General features: G+C 47.2%; 1 protein-coding gene and 1 pseudogene across 1 annotated transcript in view; one reads left to right on the top strand and one right to left on the bottom strand.

Moving 5' to 3' along the window:
• The window catches only part of LOC135508417 (uridylate-specific endoribonuclease C-like), a 19,833-nt pseudogene extending 5,765 nt beyond the window's left edge, over positions 1–14,068 (top strand).
• The window catches only part of LOC135508927 (uridylate-specific endoribonuclease C-like), a 54,074-nt gene that overhangs the window by 23,373 nt on the left and 15,569 nt on the right, over positions 1–15,132 (bottom strand). The window lies entirely within an intron of this gene.

The following is a 15,132-nucleotide window of genomic DNA, read 5'->3' as shown; positions in this document are numbered from 1 at the left end:
GAACATAGATCTCTGTAAGTTACTGGAAAGAGATGAACATAGATCTCTAGGTTACTGTAAAGAGATGAACATAGATCTCTAGGTTACTGTAAAGAGATGAACATAGATCTCTAGGTTACTGGAAAGAGATGAACATAGATCTCTAGGTTACTGTAAAGAGATGAACATAGATCTCTAGGTTACTGGAAAGAGATGAACATAGATCTCTAGGTTACTGGAAAGAGATGAACATAGATCTCCCTAGCAGTATCTCTATGCTTGTGCCCCCCAACAATTTTATACTGTCGCATTATATCTATAGCAAGGGTCTTTTTCTTGCATTTGCAATGGGAAAGTACGAGTTCATATCGATGTGTCTATTGCCTGTCTGTGTATTAGTCAAGGTGTGAACCACGAGCTCTCTGAGGTTCTGAACCAGCTGTGGAGTCGGGATACAAACCGTCTCAAACCTGGGACTGACTACACCATCTCCCTACAGGTACGGATGTCAGGGTTACCATACTACTGCTTGGCTTGTTAATGGACTCTATCTGCAAAGCACTCTGGTAGAGAGAGAATGGCTGCAGGTAACACACCTCGGGGCCCGATTCAGACATAGGAGCAGGATACACACCTAGGACCTGATTCAGACATAGGAGCAGGATACACACCTAGGACCCGATTCAGACATAGGAGCAGGATACACACCTAGGACCCGATTCAGACATAGGAGCAGGGCAGGATACACACCTAGGACCCGATTCAGACATAGGAGCAGGGCAGGATACACACCTAGGACCCGATTCAGACATAGGAGCAGGGCAGGATACACACCTAGGACCCGATTCAGACATAGGAGCAGGGCAGGATACACACCTAGGACCCGATTCAGACATAGGAGCAGGGCAGGATACACACCTAGGACCTGATTCAGACATAGGAGCAGGGCAGGATACACACCTAGGACCCGATTCAGACATAGGAGCAGGGCAGGATACACACCTAGGACCCGATTCAGACATAGGAGCAGGGCAGGATACACACCTAGGACCCGATTCAGACATAGGAGCAGTGGGCAGGATACACACCTAGGACCCGATTCAGACATAGAGCAGGGCAGGATACACACCTAGGACCTGATTCAGACATAGAGCAGGGCAGGATACACACCTAGGACCTGATTCAGACATAGGAGCAGGATACACACCTAGGACCCGATTCAGACATAGGAGCAGGGCAGGATACACACCTAGGACCCAGACATAGGAGCAGGGCAGGATACACACCTAGGACCCGATTCAGACATAGGAGCAGGATACACACCTAGGACCCGATTCAGACATAGGAGCAGGGCAGGATACACACCTAGGACCCGATTCAGACATAGGAGCAGGGCAGGATACACACCTAGGACCCGATTCAGACATAGGAGCAGGGCAGGATACACACCTAGGACCCGATTCAGACATAGGAGCAGGGCAGGATACACACCTAGGACCCGATTCAGACATAGGAGCAGGGCAGGATACACACCTAGGACCTGATTCAGACATAGGAGCAGGGCAGGATACACACCTAGGACCTGATTCAGACATAGGAGCAGGGCAGGATACACACCTAGGACCTGATTCAGACATAGGACATTTTTTCCTACATGTTTTGTTGTAAGCTCTTCTCAGTATTTGGTATTCAGATTTGCTTGTGCAGGTGATCAACCATCTCTATAGGAATGGTTACCTTAAGCACATATTTAAATGAAACCACTGAAAACCTCCCACTTGGTTCAGTTTTGTAAACTGGGGGCTTTCAGTACTTTAATCTAAAGCCATCCCTTTAAATACGGTGTGCCTTTTTAATTAGAATTTTGTCGACAGACTCTATATACTTTATCAAGAGAACAGGGTCAGAACATTAGGGATCCATGGAAGGAAGATATCAGAATACTGTATACTCATATTTCAGTTTCAGAACCAATTGGTGGTTTAAAAAATAAATAAATCTGATTTTATAGATTATTATGGGGTAGGAATGTAACAACTGCCTGAAAGGCCCTAGAGGGTCCCTAGCAACCGTCTGTAATGCCCTAGAGGGTCCCCTAGCAACCGTCTGTAATGCCCCTAGAGGGTCCCCTAGCAACCGTCTGAAATGCCCTAGAGGGTCCCCCTAGCAACCGTCTGTAATGCCCTATAGGGTCTCCTAACAACCGTCTGAAATGCCCTAGAGGGTCCCCTAACAACCGTCTGAAATGCCCTAGAGGGTCCCCTAGCAACCGTCTGTAATGCCCTAGAGGGTCTCCTAACAACCGTCTGAAATGCCCTAGAGGGTCTCCTAACAACCGTCTGTAATACCCTAGAGGGTTCCTAACAACCGTCTGAAATGCCCTAGAGGTCCCTAGCAACCGTCTGTAATGCCCTAGAGGGTCTCCTAACAACTGTCTGAAATGCCCTAGAGGGTCCCCTCACAACCGTCTGTAATGCCCTAGAGGGTCCCCTAGCAACCGTCTGAAATGCCCTAGAGGGTCCCCTAACAACCGTCTGTAATGCCCTAGGGGGTCCCCTAACAACTGTCTGAAATGCCCTAGAGCACATATGTCAGAGTCAAGGCCCCGGGGCCACATCCGTCCAGCGAGGAAGGTTTTTACGGCCCCTGGGATGATCTTGATTTATTATTAGAACCGGCCCGCAGACCGCAGCAATACTACATTTCCCACAATGCAACGGTGACGCACCGAGCAGTAGGCTGCTTCATTTCAATATTTATTGGCACAGCAGTCGTCAGCATCACAGTAAAATTAACTTTCAGATACCCATCAAAAATGGCAAAACGGAAGGTGGACACTGAGAACCGGGGTTTCAAACAAGGTGGGAGTCGGAGTATATGTTCACGGAGGTAGCTGGAAAACCTGTGTGTCTTCTGTGTGGAGAAAGTGTGGCGGTACTGAAAGAGTATAATCTGGAGACGACATTATGAAACGAAACACGCGGACAAAAACAAGAATATGGACATGGAACAAAGGCTACAAAGGCAGAGGAATTAAAACGAGGCATGTTACTTCTCCTTAAACAAAGTGTTGTTTTTGATTAATAGATTTTTGCACTTTATTTTATTGTATTTCAATCCAATTATATTTTAAAAATATTTCAGTTGAGTGGATGATAGAAAATTGCTATTATTGTTTTTTTCTTTGAAGTAAATTTAGCCCACTTTTGCTAAAATAGAAATATAGGCTACTGATGGTGCCTTGAATACCGGTTTCTTTCATTTAATGTTCATGTTATGGGGATTTTTATATAAAGGAAATTTGTCTTTTGTGTCTGTTGAAAATTAAAGATTACTGACAGAGCCATAAGAAAATATTGCTTTATTTATCTGATCATATTGGAATATATTTGTTAGGTTTTCAGTAGGTTCAATTAGGTTCACTAGACTATATGCGTCATTTAAAAATTTTTCAATGAACATTCGGAACAGTCCGGCCCTCGGCTTGTAGCTAAATTTTTTATTTGGCCCTCCGTCCATTTGACTTTGACACCCCTGCCCTAGAGGGTTCCCTAACAACTGTCTGAAATGCCCTAGAGGGTTCCCTAACAACCGTCTGAAATGCCCTAGAGGGTTCCCTAACAACTGTCTGAAATGCCCTAGAGGGATCCCTAACAACTGTCTGAAATGCTAGGCTTCTACTCCTGTACTTGTTCCCGTCCTCAGGGTTGTCTATGATAGCCCTGTATGTCCGTATCCTCAGGGTTGTAACTCCTAGGGAGTTTTTTTTCCTAGCCACCGTGCTTTTACACCTGCATTGCTTGCTGTTTGGGGTTTTAGGCTGGGTTTCTGGCACAGCACTTTGAGATATCAGCTGATGTAAGAAGGGCTTTATAATACATTTGATTTGATTTAGATGGTCCTCTAACCGCCTGAAATTCCTCCAATTTTAAAATGTATTTTAGATCATTCCACACGTAAGGTGGAAGGAAATGAAAAGCTGATCTTCCTAACTCTCTATAAACCAGCGGAGTCCCAGAGTTAACCAACCCTGTGAACGGGTTTGATAACTGGTCATTTTAAATCTTACCAGTGACATCAGGGAAGTTGGAAGTTTGTGGAGCAGGGCTTTGTAAACAGAAAGAGGGTAATGATTGATCTACCTGACTTTTAAAGAGGTCCAGCCAATGTTTTGTAACACTGTTAATACATATGTTTTTATTATAAAAACCTCAAATTCATTTGTGAAATATTAGTTTTTTTTAAATTGTACAAATTGCACTATTTTCCTTTTGATGCTATATTTGAAAACGGTATACTCTCTTTTAAAAACATCAGGTTCAGGACGACTTACATGCAAGAGATCTGTCATTCATTCATTCCAAAGGAATACCTGGTTGGCACATGTTTCTGCTTCCAGTTTCAAGGATAGAAAAGGTTAATGAAGTTGCCACTACGTGTACTGTGGTCTGACTCCCTTAGAGAGGCAGGTAACGTGACTGGGAGCTCGCTATCCAAATAAAGACAGGAAAGGACCTTAGCTTATACAGGGTTGAGGTCAGCCCACAGAGCAGTTTTCATGGTGTTGTTGGGAGATGTGATGGTCTTATTCATATAGTATGTTTGTCATCCAGGGAAAGGCAGGTTACGTGGCCCAGGGTAGTAACACTGCCAGAGACATGGCGAGGGCTCCTCTGTTCGCCTATGTCAACGAGGGCAAACTGAAAACATCAAGACCTACGCCTGTAAGTCCTTTCTTCCTTCACTCCTTCCTTCACTCCTCCTTTCCTTCACCCGCCCTTCCTTCACTCCGCCCTTCCTTCACTCCTCCTTCCTTCACTCCGCCCTTCCTTCACTCCTCCTTCCTTCACTCCTCCTTTCCTTCACTCCGCCCCCCTTCCTTCACTCCGCCCCTTCCTTCACTCCGCCCCTTCCTTCACTCCGGCCCCTTCCTTCACTCCGCCCCTTCCTTCACTCCCCCCTTCCTTCCACTCCGCCCCTTCCTCACTCCGCCCTTCCTTCACTCCGCCCCTTCCTTCACTCCTCCCTTCCTTCACTCCGCCCTTCCTTCCTCCGCCCTTCCTTCACTCCGCCCCTTCCTTCACTCCTCCCTTCCTTCACTCCTCCTTTCCTTCACTCCACCCTTCCTTCACTCCTCCTTTCCTTCCTCCGCCCCTTCCTTCAGTCCGCCCTTCCTTCCTCCGCCCCTTCCTCCACTCCGCCCTTCCTTCACTCCGCCCTTCCTTCACTCCGCCCCTTCCCTCCTCCGCCCTTCCCTCACTCCGCCCTTCCTTCACCCCGCCCCTTCCTTCACCCCGCCCTTCCTTCACTCCTCCCTTCCTTCACTCCGCCCCTTCCTTCACTCCTCCCTTCCTTCACTCCGCCCCTTCCTTCACTCCGCCCTTCCTCCTCCGCCCCTTCCTTCCTCCTCCCTTCCTTCACTCCCTCCCTTCCTTCACTCCGCCCCTTCCTTCCTCCGCCCTTCCTTCACTCCGCCCCTTCCTTCACTCCGCCCCTTCCTCCCCCCCCTTCCTCACTCCGCCCCTTTCCTTCACTCCCCTCCCTTCCTTCACTCCGCCCCCTTCCTTCACCCGCCCCTTCCTTCCTCCGCCCCTTCCTCACTCCGCCCCTTCCTTTACTCCGCCCTTCACTCCGCCTCCTTCACTCCGCCCCTTCCTTCACCCGCCCCTTCCTTCCTCCTTCCTTCCTTCCTCCTCCCCTTCCTTCACTCCGCGCCCTTCCTTCACTCCGCCCCTTCCTTCACTCCGCCCTTCCCTCACTCGCCCTTCCCCTCACTCCGCCCCTTCCTTCACTCCGCCCCTTCCTTCACTCCGCCCCTTCCTTCACTCCTTCCTTCCTTCACTCTCCGCCCCTTCCTTCACTCCGCCCCTTCCTTCACTCCGCCCCTTCCTTCACTCCTTCTTCCTTCACCCGCCCCTTCCTTCACTCCGCCCCTTCCTTCACCCGCCCCTTCCTTCACTCCTCCCTTCCTTCACTCCGCCCCTTCCTTCACTCCTCCCTTCCTTCACTCCCGCCCTTCCTTCACTCCGCCCCTTCCTTCACTCCTCCCTTCCTTCACTCTCTCTACCTCCTCTCCTCTCTTCCTGTTATTCAAGGCATAGCCAGTATTTCACAAAGCAGTCTTCAGAGTGATGCTTCGTGGGTGACTGTTGTATGTGTGCAGAGAGGTCAGAGTGATATATGCTTCTTGTGTGCAGTGTTTATGCGTCTCCTGGACAACTATGAGATGTCTACAGGCGTGTCGGAGACCGTCACCTCTGAGGAGCTGATAGAGAACGATCTCTTCCTCAATGCCATTCTGGAGACCGAGGTCATGAAGGTAGTGTGTGTGTGTGTGTGTGTGTGTGATCTGTCTCTGAGTGCCCACAGGTAAAAGTGTGGGTTATAGTCCTTATTGCTTGGTTCAGCACATATAGCTAAGTTCTGTCGTCATTGCAAAAATCAGAAACTTTCTGTCCAAAAATGATGCAGAAAAATTAATCCATGCTTTTGTCACTTCTAGGTTAGACTACTGCAATGCTCTACTTTCCGCTACCCGGATAAAGCACTAACAACTTCAGTTAGTGCTAAATACGGCTGCTAGAATCCTGACTAGAACCAAAAAATTTGATCATATTACTCCAGTGCTAGCCTCCCTACACTGGCTTCCTGTCAAAGCAAGGGCTGATTTCAAGGTTTTACTGCTAACCTACAAAGTATTGCATGGCTTGCTCCTACCTATCTCTCTGATTTGGTCCTGCCGTACATACCTACACGTACGCTACGGTCCCAAGACGCAGGCCTCCTAATTGTCCCTAGAATTTCTAAGCAAACAGCTGGAGGCAGGGCTTTCTCCTATAGAGCTCCATTTTTATGGAACGGTCTGCCTACCCATGTGGGGGGGGAGGTAAGCTCGGTCCAACTTTAAGTCTTTACTGAAGACTCATCTCTTCAGTGGGTCATATGATTGAGTGTAGTCTGGCCCAGGAGGGAAGGTGAACGGAAAGGCTCTGGAGCAACGACCACCCTTGCTGTCTCTGCCTGGCCGTTCCCTCTTTCCACTGGGATTCTGCCTCTAACCCTATTACAGGGGCTGAGTCACTGGCTTGCTGGGGCTCTCTCATGCCGTCCCTGAGGGGGTCGTCACCTGAGTGGGTTGATTCACTGATGTGGTCATCCTGTCAGGTTGGCGCCCCCCTTGGGTTGTGCCGTAAGGAGATCTTTGCGGGCTATACTCAGCTTTGTCTCAGGATGGTAAGTTGGTGGTTGAAGATATCCTCCAGTGGTGTGGGGCTGTGCTTTGGCATAGTGGTGGGGTTATATCCTTCCTGTTTGGCCCTGTCCGGGGGTGTCTCGGGTGGGGCCACAGTGTCTCCTGACCCTCCTGTCTCAGCCTTCAGTATTTATGCTGCATTGTTTTGTCGGGGGGCTGGGGTCAGTTTGTTATATCTGGAGTACTTCTCCTGTCCAATTCGGTGTCCTGTGTGAATCTAAGTGTGCGTCTCCTAATTCTCTTCCTTCTCTCTCTCGGAGGACCTGAGCCCTAGGACCATGCCCCAGGACTACCTGACATGATGACTCCTTGCTGTCCCCAGTCCACCTGGCCGTGCTGCTGCTCCAGTTTCAACTGAACCGCGGCCCTAGGACCATGCCCCAGGACTACTTGACATGATGACTCCTTGCTGTCCCCAGTCCACCTGGCCGTGCTGCTGCTCCAGTTTCAACTGTTCTGCCTTATTATTATTCGACCATGCTGGTCATTTATGAACATTTGAACATCTTGGCCATGTTCTGTTATAATCTCTACCCGGCACAGCCAGAAGAGGACTGGCCACCCCACATAGCCTGGTTCCTCTCTAGGTTTCTTCCTAGGTTTTGGCTTTTCTAGGGAGTTTTTCCTAGCCACCGTGCTTCTACACCTGCATTGCTTGCTGTTTGGGGTTTTAGGCTGGGTTTCTGTACAGCACTTTGAGATATCAGCTGATGTACGAAGGGCTATATAAATAAATTTGATTTGATTTGATTTGATTTAGATCCATAGCCAAGACTCCTGTCTGTTCTGGAGAAGGGCCCTCTTAACCTGTCTGTTCTGGAGAAGGGCCCTTAACCTGTCTGTTCTGGAGAAGGGCCCTTAACCTGTCTGTTCAGGCCTGGACTCCTGGAGACAGGCCCTTAACCTGTCTGTTCTGAGAAGGGCCCTTAACCTGTCTGTTCTGGGAGAAGGGCCCTTAACCTGTCTGTTCTGGAGAAGGGCCCTTAACCTGTTCTGTTCTGGAGACAGGCCCTTAACCTGTCTGTCCTGGAGAAGGGCCCTTAACCTGTCTGTTCTGGAGAAGGGCCCAACCTGTCTGTTCTGGAGAAGGGCCTCAACCTGTCTGTTCTGGAGAAGGGCCCTTAACCTGTCAGTTCTGGAGAAGGGCCCTTAACCTGTCTGTTCTGGAGAAGGGCCCCTTAACTCTGTCTGTCAGATAGCGGGCCCTTAACCTGTCTGTTCAGAGAAGGCCCTTAACCTGTCTGTTCTGGAGAAGGGCCCTTAACCTGTCAGTTCTGGAGAAGGGCCCTTAACCTGTCAGTTCTGGAGAAGGGGCCCTTAACCTGTCTGTTCTGGAGAAGGGCCCCTTAACCTGTCAGTTTTGGGAAAGAAGGGCCCTTAACCTGTCTGTTCAGGAGAAGGGCCCACCTGTCTGTCAGGGAGAAGGGCCCTTAACCTGTCAGTTCTGGAGAAGGGGCCCTTAACCTGTCTGTCTGGAGAAGGGCCCTTAACCTGTCTGTTCAGGAGAAGGGCTCCTTAACCTGTCTGTTCAGAGAAGGGGCCCTTAACCTGTCTGCCTCTGGAGAAGGGCCCTTAACCTGTCAGTTCTGGAGAAGGGCCCTTAACCTGTCTGTTCTGAGAAGGGCCTCTTAACCTGTCAGTTCTGGGAGAAGGGCCCTTAACCTGTCTGTTCAGGAGAAGGGCCTAACCTGTCTGTTCTTGGAGAAGGGCCCTTAACCTGTCTGTTCTGGAGAAGGGCCCTTAACCTGTCTGTTCTGGAGAAGGGCCCTTAACCTGTCTGTTCAGGAGAAGGGCCCTAACCTGTCTGTTCTGGAGAAGGGCCCTTAACCTGTCTGTTCTGGAGAAGGGCCCTTAACCTGTCAGTTCTTTGGCCTGGACTCCTGAGACAGGCCCTTAATCTCCATGAGTTAGTCAGATGGTGTTCTGTCACTGTGGACATGTGTTTTGTCTTGTTATTTAGCCTCAGGTGTGGACTCCACAACACACAAAGCAATGTGTACTGACGGTCGGTCTAATCCGTGTGTGTGTGTGTGTGTGTGTGTGTGTGTGTGTGTCAGTGTGCCCACAAGTACCTGGTGAGTAAGGGTCACTCCCGTCAGACCAGCAGCAGTTCAAGAGGCAGCTCTATAACATGTGATTTCAGACTCTACCACCGAGACCGCAGTGGAGGGTGAGTGTGTGTGTGTGTGTGTGTGTGTGTGTGTGTTTTATTATGCCCACAGTTTGAGCTTGTTTTAGTTGTATCAAATCAAATGTATTTATAAAGCCCTTTGTACATCAGCTGATATCTCAAAGTGCTTCACAGAAACCCAGCCTAAAACCCCAAACAGCAAGCAATGCAGGTGTAGAAGCACGGTGGCTAGGAAAAGTCCCTAGAAAGGCCAAAACCTAGGAAGAAACCTAGAGCGGAACCAGGCTAGTCCTCTTCTGGCTGTGCCGGGTGGAGATTATAACAGAACATGGCCAAGATGTTCAAAGGATTTCATAAATGACCAGCATGGTCAAATAAGGCATAAGGCAGAACAGTTTGAAATTGGAGCAGCACGGCCAGGTGGTCGGGGGGACCAAGGAGTCATCATGTCAGGTGAGGCATGGTCCTAGGGCTCAGGTCCTCTGAGAGAAAGAGAGAATTAGAGAGAGCATACCGAAATTCACACAGGACACCGGATAGGACATGAGAAGTTCTCCAGATATAACAAACTAACCCTAGCCCCCACCCCCACAACCGCTAAAGCATAAATACTGGAGGCTGAGACAGGAGGGGTCAGGAGACACTGTGGCTCCATCCGAGGACTCCCGGACAGGGCCAAACAGGGAAGGATGGGTCTTTGCCAAAGCACAGACCCCACCCACTTTGCCAAAGCACAGCCCCACACCACTAGAGGGATATCTTCAACCACCAACTTACCATCCTGAGACAAGCCCGAGTATAGCCCACAAAGTTCTCCGCCCAAGGGGTTTGTGCCGTGGCAACTGTTCTGACCAGTTGTACCTGTATGTGTGAATGAGACAGAGAGCGACACGCAGAGGGAGAGAGAGGGAGATTTGCAAATAATAGGACATTTTAAAATGTCTTTTATTCTTTTGGAACTTTTTGTGAGTGTAATGTTTACTGTTAATTTGTCTATTTCACTTGCTTTGGCAATGTTAACATATGTTTCCCATGCCAGTAAAGCCCTTGAATTGAATTGAATTGGAGAGAGTGAGAGAGAGACACACAAGGACCGAGACCGAGAGAGACTGATCACATATTTTTTTTAAACATATTTTCTTATGTTTCCAATACAGTGAGGACTCTGTGGTTTTGAGCATGTGTTTGTTGGTGAGTCTAAGAAAGGGAAGGAGATCACGGGGTTCCACAACTGGGTTCAGTTCTATCTGCAGGAGAAGCATGGCAATGTGGACTACAAGGGTTACAAGGCCCAGGGCAACAGGAACACTGTAAGACATTCTAGAACAATCTCTAACTTATCAGCATAGTTACATTTCACAGGTCCATACACAAGATACTTGTTTTCAGAAATGTAGCTCTATGGTTGTTGTCTTGCTCTGGTAATTAGTTCAACTTTTGTGTTTTTTTTCTTCTTTTTTTAGTATTTACATTTTACTAACTGATTTCAAGACACCCAAAACTGTGGCCAGCACTGTAAAAACGTCCCAAATCATACATTATATTTAACCGTATGTTACGTGCGGCAGCGTAGCCTAGTGGTTAGAGGGGAGGCGTGCAGCGTAGCCTAGTGGTTAGAGGGGAGGGGCGGCAGCGTAGCCTAGTGGTTAGAGCGTTGGACAAGTAACCGAAAGGTTGCAAGATCGAATCCCTGGAGCTGACAAGGTACAAATCTGTCGTTCTGCTCCTGAACAAGGCAGTTAACCCACTGTTCCTAGCCGTCATTAAAAATAAGAATTTGTTCTTAACTGACTTGACTCAGAAATAAAGGTTTTAAAATTAAATGTACATTATATTAACTAAATAATATTATATTTAAAAATGTTATGTACACCACACGCACGTTTATCAAGTTTATTATAGTCATTATATCACATCTGTGACTTTAATAACTCCCACTCTTGTGTCACGCCTTGGTCATTGTATTTTGTGTTTTCGTTATATAATTGGTCAGGCCAGGTGTGACATGGGTTTATATATTATATTTTCGTATTGGGGTTTGTAGTATTTGGGATTGCGGCTGAGTAGGGGTGTTGTTTAGAGTTTTACAATGAGTTTCTCAATCAGAGTCAGGTAATTCTCGTTGTCTCTGATTGGGAACCGTATTTTAGGTAGCCTGGTTTTCACTTTGCATTTCTGTGGTGATTGTTCCTGTCTGTGTTAGTGTTCACCAGACAGGCTGTATAGGTTTTTCACGTTCCGTTTGTTGTTTTTGTCATTTCATGTATCGTCATTTGTTCTATTAAAAACATGAGTAACCAACACGCTGCATTTCGGTCGAGCTCTCTTTCGACCAACGAAGAGCAGCCGTTACACTATGTGTCAGTCAGATGAAGTCACATCCTAAAATACCATATAACACATGAATAGCCTTTTATTATAGGGGTGGCAGGGAGCCTTGTGGGTAGAGAGTTGGGCCTATAACAGGAAGGTTGCTACAGTTACAGTGCGAGCTGACAAGGTAAAAAAAACCTGTTGTTTGACCTCTGTTGCCAGATGGGGATGACCCGTTCTGAACCTGCAGTTCAGCTGGAAGGGCCTGGTCAAGCCTGTGGGAAGCTCCTTCATCGGGGTCAGCCCAGAGTTCGAGGTCGCCCTCTTCACCATTCTCTTCCTCGCGTCGACTGAGAAGGTGAGCGGTTGTTCAAACCTGGGTCGATGAGACTGTGTTGGCCTGTAGTGCTGAAGCCTAGGCCCTAGAAGACATTAGCTTGGGAGCTAGTGCTCGATCTCAGATCTCAGGCTGGGTTACTCATGGTTCCCTGAACAACCCTGATGACGCGTCTTATCAACCAGAAATCATCATAGTTAACATGACCCCTCCAGTCTGAATACATAACATGACCCCTCCAGTCTGAATACATAACATGACCCCTCCAGACTGAATACATAACATGACCCCTCCAGGCTGAATACATAACATGACCCCTCCAGGCTGAATAAACTACTGTTCTGACCAGTATAACATGACCCCTCCAGACTGAATACATAACATGACCCCTCCAGACTGAATACATAACATGACCCCTCCAGGCTGAATACATAACATGACCCCTCCAGGCTGAATAAACTACTGTTCTGACCAGTATAACATGACCCCTCCAGACTGAATACATAACATGACCCCTCCAGGCTGAATAAACTACTGTTCTGACCAGTATAACATGACCCCTCCAGACTGAATACATAACATGACCCCTCCAGACTGAATACATAACATGACCCCTCCAGACTGAATACATAACATGACCCCTCCAGGCTGAATACATAACATGACCCCTCCAGACTGAATACATAACATGACCCCTCCAGACTGAATACATAACATGACCCCTCCAGGCTGAATACATAACATGACCCCTCCAGACTGAATACATAACATGACCCCTCCAGACTGAATCAGCACAGTTCTGGAAAAGGGTTGTGAATTGGGATGCAGCCCAACGTTGGTGTTGATGAGGAGAACCCTAGCCAGTATATAAATGGGTGGATGTATTGGCTAACGTTAGCCTTGTGGTTTATGTACAGGTGACCACGGCCGTGGTGAAGGTGGACGAGTACCTGCTAGAGATGGTGGTGTATCGTCAGGGGCGATCCATCGGAACCTCCTACCCCAAACTACTCAGCAGCAACAACAGGGACCTGTAGTGGGGAGATCTACGCACCCTGATTCTGAAATCAGGCCCAAATGGAACCTTATTCCCTATGTAGTGCACTGCTTTCAACCAGGGCCCATAAGGCTAGTAGTGCACTATATAGGGAATAGGGTTCCATATGGCTCTGGTCTAAAGTAGTGCACTATATAGGGGAATAGGGTTCCATATGGCTCTGGTCTAAAGTAGAGCACTATATAGGGAATAGGGTTCCATAGGGCTCTGGTCTAAAGTAGTGCACTATATAGGGGAATAGGGTTCCATATGGCTCTGGTCTAAAGTAGAGCACTATATAGGGAATAGGGTTCCATAGGGCTCTGGTCTAAAGTAGTGCACTATATAGGGAATAGGGTTCTATAGGGCTCTGGTCTAAAGTAGTGCACTATATAGGGAATAGGGTGCCATTTGGGGCTTAGACAGAATCATCTGTCATGTCGTTTACTGTGTTTTTGACACCATATTGTTATAAGGTTGTGTTCTCTTCCATCAAATCCTCAACCTCGTTCCCAGGTTCAATTACTAATTACAGATCCTGGATCATTCATCATTTGCTCTGAACTATTATAGAAGAGGTTACAGTTGATCCAGGACCAGGATTGTGTCTCTCTCTGCTACCAGCTCTCCTTTCTGTCCTGAATATTCAGTTCTGGTCCTTGGTCTTTCACAAAGCAGAGGGCTGTTTTTATTTCCTGTTAAGAAAACTACTAAAGCATTTTGACAATCCATTAAAACCAAGATTAAAACCAATTAAACCAATATGGTATTAAACTCAATATGGTAAACCAAGATTTACTATGATAGGAACCTGATTGGTCCATACACAATTTTTTTAAATTTCCTAAACTACTAAAGCATTTTGACAATCCATTAAAACCTAGATTTACTATGATAGGAACCTGATTGTCTAACATTATATTAACAGTGTTGTACTCTTGTTTTTAACATATTACTTGGTTATGATTATTAAGTTTCATTTCTGCTTGAAGAAAATAAAACATGTTTACAAGTATACAATCTTATTTATTTCACCTTTATTTAACCAGGTAGACCAGTTGAGAACAAGTTCTCATTTACAACTGAGACCTGGCCAAGATAAAGCAAAGCAGTTCGACACAAACAACACAGTTACACATGGAATAAAAACATACAGTCAATAACACAGTAAGAAAAGCTTCTCCTGAGCTTTTATTTTGAAGATACAACAAACAATGGTTACAGTGCGTCTCTTAGAAGCGAAAACAATACAATCATGTCGGACCGGGCGTATGTTAAACTACAATTTCCATGGAAAGATCTCCGGTTGATTTGACTCAATAGTAGGTTATAAGATGATGCATGAACGTTATCATGATCTGCCCAAGAACAGGTCTGTATTGAGAACGTTATCATGATCTGCCCAAGAACAGGTCTGTATTGAGGAACGTTATCATGATCTGCCCAAGAACAGGTCTGTATTGAGGAACGTTATCATGATCTGCCCAAGAACAGGTCTGTATTGAGGAACGGTATCATGATCTGCCCAAGAACAGGTCTGTATTGAGGAACGGTATCATGATCTGCCCAAGAACAGGTCTGTATTGAGGAACGTTATCATGATCTGCCCAAGAACAGGTCTGTATTGAGGAGCGTGTATCATGATCTGCCCAAGAACAGGTCTGTATTGAGGAACGTTATCATGAGTCTGCCCAAGAACAGGTCTGTATTGAGGAACGGTATCATGATCTGCCCAAGAACAGGTCTGTATTGAGGAACGGTATCATGATCTGCCCAAGAACAGGTCTGTATTGAGGAACGGTATCATGATCTGCCCAAGAACAGGTCTGTATTGAGGAACGTTATCATGATCTGCCCAAGAACAGGTCTGTATTGAGGAGCGTTATCATGATCTGGCCAAGAACAGGTCTGTATTGAGGAACGTTATCATGATCTGCCCAAGAACAGGTCTGTATTGAGGAACGGTATCATGATCTGCCCAAGAACAGGTCTGTATTGAGGAGCAGGTATCATGATCTGCCCAAGAACAGGTCTGTATTGAGGAGCGTTATCATGATCTGCCCAAGAACAGGTCTGTATTGAGG

This window comes from Oncorhynchus masou, chromosome 3, assembly GCF_036934945.1.
Source record: "Oncorhynchus masou masou isolate Uvic2021 chromosome 3, UVic_Omas_1.1, whole genome shotgun sequence".
Classification (NCBI taxonomy): Eukaryota; Metazoa; Chordata; class Actinopteri; order Salmoniformes; family Salmonidae; genus Oncorhynchus; species Oncorhynchus masou.
This window is presented reverse-complemented; position numbering and strand designations above follow the sequence as displayed.